This window comes from Castor canadensis, chromosome 15 (assembly GCF_047511655.1).
Source record: "Castor canadensis chromosome 15, mCasCan1.hap1v2, whole genome shotgun sequence".
In the NCBI taxonomy this organism is placed as follows: Eukaryota; Metazoa; Chordata; class Mammalia; order Rodentia; family Castoridae; genus Castor; species Castor canadensis.
The window spans coordinates 31221191-31235627 of record NC_133400.1 but is presented as its reverse complement, the minus strand read 5'-3'; the positions used below and the strand labels follow the sequence as shown (position 1 = coordinate 31235627).

The following is a 14437-nucleotide window of genomic DNA, read 5'->3' as shown; positions in this document are numbered from 1 at the left end:
ACCACCACGCCCAGCTTTTATTCATTATGATGGGGTCTCACTAACTTTTTGCCCAGCTTGGCCTGGAATCTCAATTCTCCTGGTCTGTGCTTCTTGAGTAGCTGGGATTACAGATATGAGCTGCTGAGCCTGGCCTCAGGTGATTCTAGATTCAGCCAGGACTGGGAACTCTCTCTCTGTGGCAAGTGGGTGAATATATGACTTATCAACCTCCCTAACTCAGCTGCTGGGAAACACAAAGGAATGAATCCCTAATGGTGACATATGGGGAAAGTAGAATGGTGTTTAGGGTGGAGTAGCGATGGTGTGCTTATCTCTTGGTTGGCATAAATTCCACTGCGACTCTCCAAACAAGCCCTCATTGGCATGATGTGTATTTCCACCTGTCTTTAGAGGGGTGCCCTGTAGGGATGAAACTTGTGGTTTTCCTTGTCATGGGGTGGAGTGCCCAGGGCCAGAGACAATCTTCTTGGACTAATGAGACTTGCCTCCTTGGAAAGGTGGAGGGGAGTAGATAGCCTGACTGTGGGCTGGGGGTGCAGCTCAATGGTAGAGTTGGCCCTGGGGTTGGTCCCAGCGCTGCCCCTCCCCCCCAAAAAAATCCAATTTCCGTGTGAAAGAAGTGACCCCAGGTAGAATCTGGTGGTCGCCATGGGGAAAGGAGGTGGCAGTCTCAGGTCTATGAGTAGATCTGACCCAGAACAGAATAGCGGATAAGAGAACTGGCCCAGCCTGTGACTCACGGGTTCCTTCCAATGCTGGGAAAGCCAGGTGCTCTGAGCCTGGCTCCACTTGCTGATAGACACTCAGAGCTCAAGTGTCTCTAATGGGCCTGAGCTGGGCGACTCTGGCTATAACTTCCTTCCCTCCCTCCCCCCGCCCTCCCCTCCCTCCCTTCCTTCTTGCAGTGCTGGGGTCTGAACTCAGGACCTCTTGCTTGCTAGACAACTTCTCCACTCCTTGAGCCACCCTGCAGCCCATTTTGCTTTAGTTTTGTTTTTGATAGGGTCTTGCACTTTAGGCCAGGTTAGCCTCAGACCTGGATCCTCCTGCCGCTGCCTCCTGAGTGGGTTGGATTGGAGTGTGTGCCACCATGCTCAGCAGTGTGTTTTTCTAAGTAGAGTTTGAGGAAGGTCTCTGGTCACGTTTTGAGATCCTCACCTTTGAGGCCTCATCTTCAGTGTGTGGTGGCTGTTGCACTTTGCTCCTCCTTCCTGAGCCTGCTGACACTGCTCCCTCTCTGTGGTTGGCAGCCAGGCCCGGGCCATCTCCCCAGGCCAGCGGAGCACAGTGGCTGCAAAGAGGTGCTGGAGACATGAGCGTGTCTGGATCTCAGGAGATGGTTCTCAGGCAGATGGGGTCCAGAGGACATGCCTGGGTACATTTTCGTCCCTCGAACTGGTCCTTGAGAAGATGAGGAGCGAGACACGAACCCACTCTGACTCCTCCTTGGGGGCTCCTTACTGAGACACCTTCCTCTTGTCCTTCTCTTCTCTTGGCTGAAATTCCTTCACACCCTTCTCGGCATGGCTTAGATGCCAGCCCCTCATAGGGACTTGGTGGCTCCAGCTGAGCGTGCCCCTCCTGCTCTGCACCTCACTTTTCTCTGCGTCTGTCCCCTGCCTGTTTCCTTCATGACGCACTTGTTGGTTTCTGTCTCCTGTGTCTGCTCCGCCCATGTGACTGTCACCCCACGAGGGCACAAACCACACCTGTTGTAAGCCCTCCCTGCCTCTCGTTCCTAGCATATGACCCGCATCTAAACAGGCCCTCAGGCAAAAACTGTTGAATAAATGGATGAGTAGTTGAAACCACTAAAGAAAAACTAAAAGGTTAAAATGCTATAGTGCTGAAAACTTGAAAATGTATAGCTGTGGGGAAGAGTCCTGTTTATATGGGGCACTAAACACATTATAAGCAAAGGCTCATGGGAGAAAATCACAAATCTATTGTGTGTGTCTGTCTTTTCACTGAGCACTGTATTAAGTCAGGACTTTATAAACATCATCAAAACTATGAATTATCCCTATTTTGGAGATGGGGAAACTGAGGCTCAGATTTGTTAAGCAATGATCAAGTTTGCAGAGTTAGTAACCTGAAGGGCTATGACTTGAATCCTGTTGGTTCTTTGACTCCAGAGCCCATGCTTTTAACCATAAAACAGATGGCTGGGTGCAGTAGGGCATGCTTATAATCCCAGCTACCTGGAAAGCAGAGATAAAGAAGATCATGGTTTGAGGCCATCCTGGGCAAAAAGTTTGAGAGATCTCATCTTAAGCAATGGACGTGGTACATGTGTCTGTCATCCCAGTGATGGCAGAAAGCGCAAAAAGGGGATTGTGATCTAGGATGGCCCAGGCATAAATAGGAGACCCTATCCCAAAAATAACTAAAACAAAAGGGCTGGGACATGACTCAAGAGGTAGAGAACCTACCTAGCAAGCAGGAGGCTCTGAGTTCAAACCCCAGAGTTGTCAACAGAAAGAAAGAAGAAAGGGATGGGAAAAAAAAAAGAGAAGAAAGAAAAGAAAGAGAAAAAAAGAAAGAAAGAAAGAAAGAAGAAACCAATCTTAGAATCACTGATACTGCAGAAGTGGCTCTTATTGCCAAGGGCCATTTTTTGGTGGTTGGGTTGCCAGAAGTGGGAACCACAGATGCTTAGAGAGACCTGGAGTATGCCAGGGAAGCTCCCCAGCACAGGCCGGGGAGAAGTGGGTAGAAGGAGCTAGAAAGGGGTGCAGAGAGGGCGTGAAGGGCCATGACTCTGGAAGCTGCAGGGCCGGACCTCCTTAAATGAATGGTACCCCTGGTGGTGCAAGTGACAAAGGACTCAGGCTGGGCTTCCAAAGTGCATAGGATTGGAGCCAGCAGAGTAGAGCTGCAAGGAGGCTGGGCAGGACATGGAAGAAGCAGAAGCCAGATGTGGGGTGCTCACGGAAGCCATCATTTGCACAGGCAGTCTCCTGCTCCTGGGGGTTTCATGGTTTTGCAGTGGAGGACCTAATGTCAAGCGGGGAGGAGTCTCTCAGTCAAGTGGGTGGAGCCAGGCCTAGGGTAGCTCAGTCATTCACACATCACCTAGTTCCAGTGGCCTGCTGTGATCCCACCCTGCTGTAGGTGATGTGGATATTGTAGGCAATGAGACAGGAGGCCTTGTCATTGTAGAGCCAGGGAACAACAGCATGTACACAAAAGAGGTGATGCTATGGGGAAAACAAGTCGTGGTGATGTGACCAAGGATTGGGGGTTAGTGATGGGGAGAAAGCTGCACTGGCAGGAAGTCAGGGAAGGCTTCTCTGAGGAGGTGGCACTTGAGCGAAGCCAGGTGTAAGATAGCAATAGATACAGATATATGCTACATATTGTATGTGTGAGATGATGTTATATCATATACTAATCACATTATTATAATACATTATAAAGCCACCATATGGAGGTATGGGAAAGTGGCAAGAGCGGTCCAGGCAGAGGGAACAATTGTGGCAAAGGCCCTCTGGTTCCACGCACAGTCCTCTGAAGCACTGCCACCTGGGAGAGCAGTCAAGGGGGCCACCTCTTGTAGAGCTTTGTGATTCATTTTATTTATTTATTTTTTGGTGGTCCTGGGGTTTTGAACTCAGGGCCTTACACTTGTTAGGCAAATGTTCTATCACTTGGGCCATGCTCCCCAGCCTTTTGCTTTAATTATTTTTTTGATAGAGACTCATGTTTCTGCCCAGGCTGGCCTCCTCTGTTTCCTGTGTAGGTGCTGCAGGCTTGGAGGCAGCAGTGGACACGGATTTGGGAGTGACCGGGCTGGGATCCTTTCCTCCTGGGTTGTGGGGAGGGACCCTCTTGTCAGCAGGAGTAGTTGCATGGCATCTCTAAGGTCAGCCACCTCCCCCATGGCCACCATAGCCTGGCAGCCCGGGAAATGGCAAGCAAGCCTTTGTCTTCAATCCAGTCTGGTATCTGTGATTCAATTGATCTGCACGTAATTGATATTGCTTCTGGACCCTCATCCACGGGCCAAGTTGTTTTCTACCCCCAACCCAAAACCAAGACGGGGAAAAGCAGCATCACTGCCACCACCCAGTGACAACAACCAAAACCTCAGCCTCTATAATTCTGATGAATCCTAAAGGGTGTCATGTGAGGTTTTCAAGACAACACTGTTCCCAGAACGCAGCCCTGGCTTTGAGGCGGTACAGGCATCATCCTATTCAAATCACAAGCGAATAAATCACCGCTTCTCACCATCTCCAGTTGGAGAGCTGCCATATGCAGTGTGGCTGGGCTCTGTCAAGTTGGAACTTCTTATGATAATTGGAATGCAGCATAAATGCAAAGTTGCCGAGTGTGTAAATAACCAATGATGAGCTTTTTAGAGGAAAAGCTTGTTGTGGTTCTGAGAGACAGATTCTCCCCAGTGGAACCTGTTTTTGCCCTTGCATGATATGGACGTAATTTAAAGTATCCCTGAGTGCTCTCCTTGCACTATTTATTGAAGGCATTTATACAGGGATGAGGTCTATGGAAGAATGGGAAAGGCTCTTCCGAAGCCAGAATGATATTGATTACACTTGCAGAAGATGGTGGTGTCAGGTCACCTTCTCGTCATTGATTGTTGATTGCTCTCTAACACCCCTCCCCTCTGCCAGTCACAGACACATTAATTGTGGGGACAAATTTAATCTTGGCTCACTTGCAAGACTTGGGATTCCAAGCTATTTTTCAAAACTTGTGGTCAGGATATGGAGAGGAAATTGTGAGGAGCAGAAGGCTGTTGCAGAAAGGCACAATGAATCGTCAGTCTTTAATGAATACAGCTGCAAGGCTAGTTCATTCTCTCTGATTAAGCTACTGCTCTGTCTGGCGTTGGGCTAGGCAGAAGAATGCAGGATTGACTCAAGTGCTAGGAAAATTCTCCTGTCTTTTCCGTAATGGGCCAATCTCCATCTTCTAGGACTGTAAGGGCAGAAAATCCAACAGCCTTGTAGAGCAACTTCAGGTCCGCTTCTCCAGGGCTAAAAACAGCCCCTGGCCAGCAAGTACCCTGTGTGTGGTTGGTGTTAGTTTTATCTGTGTGTCCTGTTTGGAAAACATCAGAAAGACTAACACTATTGAGCTGCAAAGTTTTGGACTTGTCAACATAGAGGACTAACTGAATTCTTACCTAACTTTGCAAATTAGGAGCTAAATGCTTACAAGTTCAAGTTTTCCTACTTTAGTAGGAACAGAGGGTCAGAGGCCATATCACGTGGTAAGCTGTCCTTCCTTTCTTCATTTTTATGTTTAATTTGGGAGCTAGACTCTGAGAATATTGGACAAGGTCCCTGCCTCGTGGAGTTTCATAGTCTGAAAAGAGCAATGGTTTTCAAGGCGTGGTTGCTTCAGAATTACCTGGAACATTCATTAGGACATCAATTTCTGGGTTCGAGGCCCTGAGTTTACAGAATGGGCCGGCTGGTGCTGCTGGTTCAGGGAGCCCCATTTTGAGAACCACTGCCCTAGTTTGGTGCAGTGGATGTCAGGCAGGAGGTGAGAATCACCTTTGGAAAAATATTCAGGCCTGGGGGCATTTAGATTGGTTTGAGCTAGAGTCTGGGCATTGATGCTTTTTTTTTTTCCCCAGAAGGGTACCCCTGGTGGTTCTCTTGGGCATCTGGATTCTAAAACACTTTCTAATTGTCACACAAAGAATAGAACCTGGATGTATTTAGCAGAGATGCTAAGCAGCATTGTCACCTGGCACCCTGTTCTGCTCCTAGCTCTGGTGATTTCGTTAATCTTCATGTATAACTCTAAGAACGTATAATTCAGAGCTGGGTGGGGATCGAGTGTGGTAATACACTTGCCTGGCAAGTAGCAAAGTCTTCTATACCTGGTGCCTCCAATACTGTCCTTAGTGTAGTGTGCGCAGTGGGGCTTGGCCCATTTTCATGCAATTGCTAGGTGTGTTTCTAGCTAAATTCCTTGCCTAAGATACCAGCCGAGGTCGACTCTATTTGGCTTTCTGAGATCTGTCATTTGTCCCATTCTACCTAGAGGAATCCTGTCATCTTCCCTCTCTTTTCTTCATTCAAACACCAATAATAAGGCTGGCTGCTTTCTCCAGCAGCCCCAACTTCTGAGTGACTTGTTAGCAGCTGTGGAAACATTTGTCATCCAGTGTAACTAAGCAAAACACCCTGCCCTGGGACATGTCTAACACACATGCCGTGGGGCAGTGCCAGGAGTGCAAATGGCACCCAAGGCTAATTCTCCAAATGAGCCACAGGCACGTAGGCCAAGCTGGTGGAAGCCAGAAGACCCATTTAAAAAAATTGATTGGTAGTCAAGTTTATTCCTCTTTCCATAGCTTTCTCGTGACCTGCTGTGATTTGTGCTGTGTGTGTGTGTGTGTGTGTGTGTGTGTGTGTGTCTTTAAAGAGTCCTTCATTTTTGGAGGGGAGGATAATGGGACCACAGGAAGTTGGAGAAGGAGACTCCATGTGTGCACATGGCAAGGCAACATGGAAAGTCCCTGGACTGGTGAGCAAGGTGGTTTGGGACAAGTGAGGAGAGGGGAGGGAAGAGGCTCTGCTCTCTTGAATTAGCCTTGCTGGATCTCACATAGCTAAATTTATTACTGGCAAACACCCAGGTCAGGAGTTTGAACAAGTCTCGGGGTGGAGAAGGCAGAGAAGGGTTACAAGGACCAGTTGCCCAAGAAGCTCGTTAAAGCAGACTGACTTGACTTTACTGGGGTTATTTGAGAGGCAGGGGACCCCTGTGTGCTACCCATCACTGGAGGTCCATGAGACTGATGGCTGAGAATGCCAGCACTGGGTCAAAAACAACTCTTGTTTGAGTCCTTACTGCCCCATCTTGCTGAGTTGGGTACCTCTTTGACTTTGTTTCTGCTCTTTGGTGATGCCCTACTTCCCAGACAGCATAGCGCCTGATCTGATGCCCCTTGGTCCACTGCAGCAGTTGGAGAATGGGTTGGATTCTCCTGGCTGTACATCTTCTGCCTGAGTGACCAGCTGAGAGCAGCTGAGGGAAGAACTTGACCGCTCACAGGTCCCCAAAGTCCCCACTTTCCCACCAGGAAGCAGGACCCTGGCCTCCAGCTGCTGGGCTGGGAAGCAGCTCTCTGAATGGGTGGATTTTCCTGGGGGTGGTGCTTGGCACTTTTCCAGGGCTTTCTGGATCTCTTCCATTCTTGGAAGCAAACGCACCACCAACATGTGTAGCAAACATGCATGCTCTGCCTGATGCCCAGACGCCTGGCCAACCACTAGGAAGCTGCTTGGAATTTTGATCCTTATCTTGCTGGGCCCATCTGCTTCAGATACCAGAGGAGCCTGAGCCTGGATGTCTGACCAACTCTCTCCAGGGCTCAGGTCCATGTGAGGGCCATAGGCCTTTGCAGTAGGAAGGACTTAGGGAGGCGTGAGGAGACTATATGGCCACATAGGAAGCTCTTGCCCCAGCTGGGTGGCACAGAATCCCCTTAGCAGGTTGTCAGGCATGGGTTTATCAAGCCAGGCTTCTGGGAACCCCCACTCTCTGGGTGTATGAGATGCAACCAGAGAATTAGATTTTCTGTTAATATAAATTTCTCCTCTTCATTTTGTCACCTCTCTAAGCCTGTGACTTGAAGAGATCACTCCCCACTCTATACTCTTTCTAGCCTGTCTTTGTATTCCTTTGATTTTTATAGCCAACCATTTTGTACGTGAACTAAGTACTAAACAAGCATTAGTACTGCCTTGTGCCTGGTGCACCACAGACACATAAATCCCATGCTAACCTCATCCTAAAGAGCGCTGAATGCATTTTAATAAATGTTCCCAATGGTTTCAGTGTCTAGTAGCCAAATGGAATAAAAAATGCACACACACTGCAGGATGTTATGAACTTTTCTATCAAAAGTAATAATAAACAGACTGCTTGTTGAGCTTGGTGATTGGGTTACATTTTTAAACAGCATATTGAGGAAACAAATCAAAGGAGAGCTGAGATGATTATCTGATATGATCCAAAGGGGGCCCAGCAATTTCCCAGGGTTCCTGTGAGCAGGTAGACATCTCTCTTGCCTCCTGGTGCATTTTCATTCTAAGCTGTTATTCTACATGGTACCAAGAGAAAGGAGCAAATTAAGAAATTGTTCCTGCATTCAGATATTTAATATAGGCAGCTGGATAAAAGGCAGAGATGCACATCATTTGTCAGATGAATAAAAATTCAGATGAGGTATTTTCCTGATGTTGTGCCAAGCACCATTAGGAGAGCATTTTATTTTCATGTGTCAGTGACGGCAAGCTGTTGGGCCAAACTTCATCAGACTGCAAGGTGTTACTTGATGTCAGGCACAGCGTGGCCTTCTATCTCGGACAACCCATCCAAGGTGCCGTGACTCCACCACCAGCTTGCCTTTTCATTCCCTATATAGGATTTCTACGCTGAGAAGTTTCAGAAGTTAATTAACCATTTTGGTTATCAACCTAGAGCAGATAAAATTTCATGCCGGTGACCATTTTGGATGTGCAGATGTTTTGGCTTGGGCACATCTGTAGGCAATCACTCTGTGTTCTGGGCAGGAACGGTGTTTTATTATGGGATTATATGTGTAATCTTGGATAAATAGTAGAAATTGGAGTACTTCTCTTGGAAGACTTGTTTTCTCTCCCAGAGAGCAGTGTAAATAGCAAGCCAGAAATCATTCGCTCATTATTGGAGCAATAATCTAACTTGCCAGTCTTCTCCCTTTGGGCTGGACCTAGAGGTCACTGTAAAACCCTTGGCAAGCGAGATGCCATGGGGTGTCAAGCCAGGCATAAGGGCCAACAGCCAGGGCCTCTGCTGAGTTATAGCACCAATGACTATCCCATGTGCCTCCCTCACCTCTGCCCCGGTGGTGGTTGAGAGGTGGCTGGTATTTGGTACCTGGCTATGGGGGATTCTGGACCGTGTCTCAGAGCCTCCTTGGGAAGGCATATCTCTCACTGTCCCTGGCCAAACGTCTTCCCCACTGAGCATGAGGAATGCCACCATGCTGGGGGGGTGTGGGTGCAGCCCTCGCCTGGTACTGATCTTTTACCCCAATTCTGGTAATACATACAATGATGTTACTCCGTTTTGTTTTACATCTCCAAAACAGATGTACCAAATCCCTGTAAACTGATCTATGGTAACACACTTAATTTTAATCTTCATGTTAAAAGTAAAAACTGATCGCTTAAAGTAGAAACATGTGTCACTTCCCCAGAAGTTGGCCCAGGACACGCCACTCTACACTCTGGCTCTGCCATTGGCCTTCTGATTTTTGTCCTCCCTGATGGGACCTCCCTTTCCCCACCACTAGGCTCTCCTCTAAGTGACCCTCAGCTGCCAAGTGTCATCTTTCCTGCCTTGGGTGTTCCCAGTATGCTTAGCTGGTTGCTTTGGGCTACATGAGTAGACTTTGCAAAGCGCATATCCAATGTGGTTTGGAAAGTTGGAAAAAGTTGTGTTAGGTTGTACAGAACTGTTATAAAAAGCCAACAAAAAATGAGTGTTTCCTGATCAAGACACTAGCTAAATATTAAACCAAACTGTGTGATAATTACCAGGCACCATTACGCATGAAGAACTCGGGTAAACCTCTGATTTTTATTTCTAGAGAATGGACTGTAGCTTCTTTTCTCTTTTTTTAAAATTTGCCATGCTGGTGATGGAACCCAGGTGTTTCACATGTTAGGCAAGGGCTCTACTAACAAGAGCTACATCTGTGCCTGGCACAGTGAGGCCAGTACTACTCAAAGGCCTAACACAGGTGTCAGTTAAGACACACAGCCTAGAAGCCAGGAGGGCTTCTTTGGAATGTAAAAATGGAGGTGAGCCCCAGTGATGAGTCAGAGGGGCCTGGGATGATGAGAGGCAGGTACAAGACCTCACCACCCCAACATTTGCCTCATTAGCTGCTGGGTGTACCACACAGCAACAGGCTTTTTTCGAGTAGCTCTGGTGGTAACATGGAATTGCTAACATGTGCATCCTTTGGCTTTAAGGTTAAGAAGAGTCAAAGGCAGATGGACATCTTTAGTAGTACAGTTGGTTGGTAGGGAGGGAGGTAGGGCTGCTATCAACTTTCCAGGGCTCTTGGGAACTTCTGGAAATAGGTACCCATGTCTGCAGATGCACCAGCCTGGGCAGGAGTAAAGGCTTATTAGTAGTGACAAGAGCAAATCTGGAGACCAGGGAGACCAGGAGGGCAGAGGGAGTGCCTGGCACTCTTAGGGCTCTGTGTCAGGTTGCAGGTGGAAGGAGGGTGCTGAGGCTAAGAGGCAGCAGGGCCAGGGCACGGGGGCCTGTTTGGGGCAGCTGTGGACTGTAGCCTGAGGCCCCTGGTCAGCCTCAGAGGGAGTACCAAAATTGGTTTGTGACTTAAGAGAGATTGCATTGACAGCTCCGTAGACAGGACTGTAGGAATGGGGACCAAGGAAGAGACACTGGTTTGGCCCCTTCAATTCTGTACATTTATGTCTTTTGTACTTTGCTCACCTTAAGAACCAATGGCATTCCTCCTTCTTCCCTTTCCATCCAAGATTCATGTAACTTTCTACGCTGTCTTGGATCCCAAATTCCTCATTGGGGTCCCCAAAGTGGAATGAGCCCTTTCCCTGAAGCAGTGAAGTCCACTGAAACTCCTGAAGGCCAGTGTTGGACAAGGCCAGTGCAGCACGATCCCCTGGAGGGCTCTTGACAACAGATTTCTTGGCCCCAGCCCGAGTTTTGAATTCAGCAGTGTGGAGTGGGCCTGAGAACAGGAATTTCTACCAAGATCCCAGGCAATGCTGGTGGCAATGGCCCCAGGACCACTCATGGAGCAGCCACCAGGTTCCTGGTGTCTTCAGCACTTCTTCCTCTCCAACAGCGGCTCTGAACTCCACAGAAGAATGGTCCCATGCCCTGATGGCACAAGTGGAACTGCTTCCCAAGGGAGCATCAGACATAAATGCACAGGAAGCATCCTATGGGGTGGGCCCTCGAGAACCCGCTCGCTGACCTTGGGGACAGACTTGTTTCCATTATAACCTTACACGGAGGACCGTGTTCTTCATCCAAAACCAACATGGTGAACAAGAATTCAGTTTGGCAGGAGACTTTCTGTTTAAGCATACTTTCTCTTAATTTAATCACCCAGGCAAGAGCCTTCCAGACATTTGGATGTATGTTTTTAGAATTTCAGCTTGTTTTCTCAGATATTTTCATTCTTGAATATCTGGTGGGGGATGGAGGGTAAGAGGTGGAGGCAGTTACAGTCAGATAGAAATGATTCAACCAGGGATCTGAAGGCAGGGGGAAGAATTTTTGAAAGACACAAAAGCAGAGCTGTGGGGCAGATGCGTGTTTTGCAGCTAAGCTCACCTGGGTGGAACTCCAGATCTGCCTGTCATTGGTGTGTGCCTGTAACAAGTCACCTGATCCCTCTGACCCTCAGTTTCCCATCTAGAAAATGGAATAATAATAGTTGTCCTGCAGAGATGCTGCCTGGAGATGATAGATCCGGACCCATGCCATTAAGCACAGTATAGAGCCCACCATCTATTGTCTTCATGTTGTTAGTGTTTTCTTATTTTAATATTTACCCATCCAGCCCAAATTCATTTCAGTTGCCAAATACTAAGAAAATAAGAAGATCATAAGAATAATCCATTTTTTTGCTTCAAAAAACAGAGTTGCCAAGTGTAGTCATTCATGCCTGTAATCTCAGTTACTTGGGAGGTGGGTATCAGGAGAATTGCAATTCAAGGCCAGCCCAGGCAAAGAGTTAGCAAGACCCTATCTGAAGAGATAAGCTGGTTGTGGTGGTATGTGCCTATGGACCCAGCCATGCTGGAGGCAGAGGCAAGAGGATCGAGGGAGAGGCACCCCATCTTAGCCCTGGGTGAAGCCCATCCCTGGGGATGACATGATGAAATGAAAAATGTAACCACCAAAAAAAAAGAAAAATGTAACCCACCTGGAAAATGATAGCCTCTCCTGTCCTGTCTCTCCAGCCATAATCCGCTCCAAATCCACTGTAACTGTGCTCTGTCTGCATCTAGGAAAGCAGATTAAATGACTTTTCCACAGCTGGGTGGGCCTGGGCTTACCAGGTGAATGACCTGGGGGAGACTGCATGGCCTCCCAGTTCCAATTTCCATGTCCAGCCTGAAGGACAGCTGCAATGAATGGCTCATTTGGGCTGGGCCTTTGCTGTGTGCCTACCTCTGTACACACCTGATTTAATCCTCACACATCCCATGGCATTACCACGATTATCCAGACTCGAATAGGGTGACAAGAGGGAGGCACTTGCCTTGGGCATTAAATATAAAGAAAGGGCCACTAAAATTCTGAATAATCCTGATAATATTTAACTGTGATTTTAAAAATCAAAGTTAATGCAAAAACTCCACATTGAATAAATTAGCAAAATCTTCAAGAAAAACACCATCCTTTCTTGGACTTGCAGGACTGAGTCTCATTCAGCTCCCTCTACTTTGGGTCCTGTGTCTCCCCCATTTTGCAGATAAAGAAACTGAGGCTCTGGAGGCTGTTCCTCCTCCCGTCTATGACTTGGGTTCTTCTAATGGGGCTGCAGTGACAAGGTCCTGCTTTCCTTTTGTTCTGTGCTCCTCTGTGGAACTCTGCATATCCACCCCTTGCAGGAGGAACAGGAGAGGGGACAGTAAGGACAAGGAGGCTGGAGGCCGCATCTGTGGTCGTCGTTACTGTTTAACATGCATTAAGAACCTGCAGTGCACTTTGGAATCAAAATGCACCAGGAAGCACCCTGGTTGACTTGGCTCTGTCATCTTTTGGGGGCACCTGGCTGTACTTCAGAGAGAAATCAGATAAAGCAAAGACAAGACCATTGTCAGTGACCCCAGCTGGGAAGAAAAGGGAGAATCAGACCCCAGGAAAGAGCGTGCTGGTACTCGAAAGAGATCGAGGGCAGAAGGAAGGAGCAACACATAATAATGCTTTTCCTTTTGCAAAATGACTTCCACAAGCATTAGTTCATCGTCTGTTCCCAAGAAGACGGATCCCATAACCGCCGTGATCCTATTGTCAAAACTTAAACATAGAGAAGGCGTGGCTAAGCACGGCGAGTGTTTCTTTGGGGGTTGGAGAAGAACTTGGCTCAGATCCTGTTTCCATTTCTGCCCCTTTTTCTACTAATTCCGTTTCATCTGGTACTTAGACTCTATCTTATTACACAGAGTTTGTTTGTCTTAAACTCAGAAACACAGTGCTAAGCTCGTTACATCTGAATTGGAGGGAAACAATGCTTCTCTCACTCAAATCCACAGGCCACAAACGTGCTTATGGTCCCGTGCCATGTGTGACCTTGCACTCATCGACAGAAGAAGACTCTTCTGTCGGGAGTCTTCTGCCTGTCAGTGTTACCTTTTGCTTCGGTAGAGGATCTGTATTATAAAATGGCCTCCAACCAGACTGCCTGTGTCTGTGCCTCTGACAATGTGACATTGCTATTTCTTCTATAAATTGGTAGAGTCACCAGCCTCTTGAGTCTGGGCTGTCCTTGGGGCTTAAATCCCATAAGATGTGGCAGAAGTGTCTGTCCATCCAAGGATGACAAACAAAACATGGTTTATTTGTACAATGGATTATTCATTACTCAGCCTTAAAAGCCGAAGGGCATACCGACAGATGGGACAACATGTATGAACCTTGAGAACACTGTGCTAAGTGAAATAAGCCTGTCACAAAAGGACAAATGCGGGATTATTTCATTTACAGGAGTTTCTCACAGCAGACGAATTCATAGAGAGCAATTAGAATGCAGCCTCCAGGAGCTAGGGTGGGATGATGTGGAGTTAGTGTTTAATGGGAGCAGAGCTTTGGGCTGGGGGGGTTGGAAATGTTCTGGAAGTGGACAGTGGTGATGGTCGCACAGCAATATGAATGTACTTAGTGCCACAGAACACTGGGAAATGGTTAAAATGGGCTGGGTGCTATTGGCTCACACCTGTCATCCCAGCTACATGAGAGGCTGTGATCAGGAGGATTGCAGTCTAGGTCAGCCAGGGCAAAAAGTTCATGAGACCCCATCTCAGCAGATAAACGATGACCTGGGGCCATGTGCCTGCCATCCCAGCTACTGCAGGAAGCAGAAATAGAAGGAGCAGGGTCCAGGCCAGCAGGGGCAAAAAGTGGGACCCTTTCTCCAAAATAACCAGAGCAAAAAGGGCTGGAGGCATGGCTCAAGTGGTAGAGCACCTGCCTGGCAAGTGCGAAGCCCTGAGGTCAAACCCCAGTCCCACCAAAAAGTGGTTAAAATGGTTAGCTTAATACTATGGAAATTTTACCACAATAAAATTCACTTTAAAGAAAAAAGTGAAGGTGAACAAGCTCAGAAGTGAGGCCTTACTTCAAGTTCTGCCTGGGCCTCTGAAAACAGTGCCCAAGACCAGCAGGT

General features: G+C 47.8%; 1 long non-coding RNA gene across 2 annotated transcripts; it reads right to left on the bottom strand.

Annotated features, from left to right (window-relative positions):
* Window positions 1-7603: 7603 nt before the first annotated feature.
* Window positions 7604-12289, bottom strand: LOC141417417 (uncharacterized). 2 transcript variants are annotated; one of them, XR_012441974.1, is made up of 3 exons: window positions 12220-12289; window positions 11972-12052; window positions 7604-11230 (listed from the first exon to the last, which is right to left on the bottom strand). It is a non-coding gene; the product is annotated as an uncharacterized lncRNA (long non-coding RNA). The 2 variants fall into 2 exon arrangements; XR_012441975.1 differs by having other exon boundaries at window positions 12232-12289.
* Between the last annotated feature and the right edge of the window lie 2148 nt (window positions 12290-14437).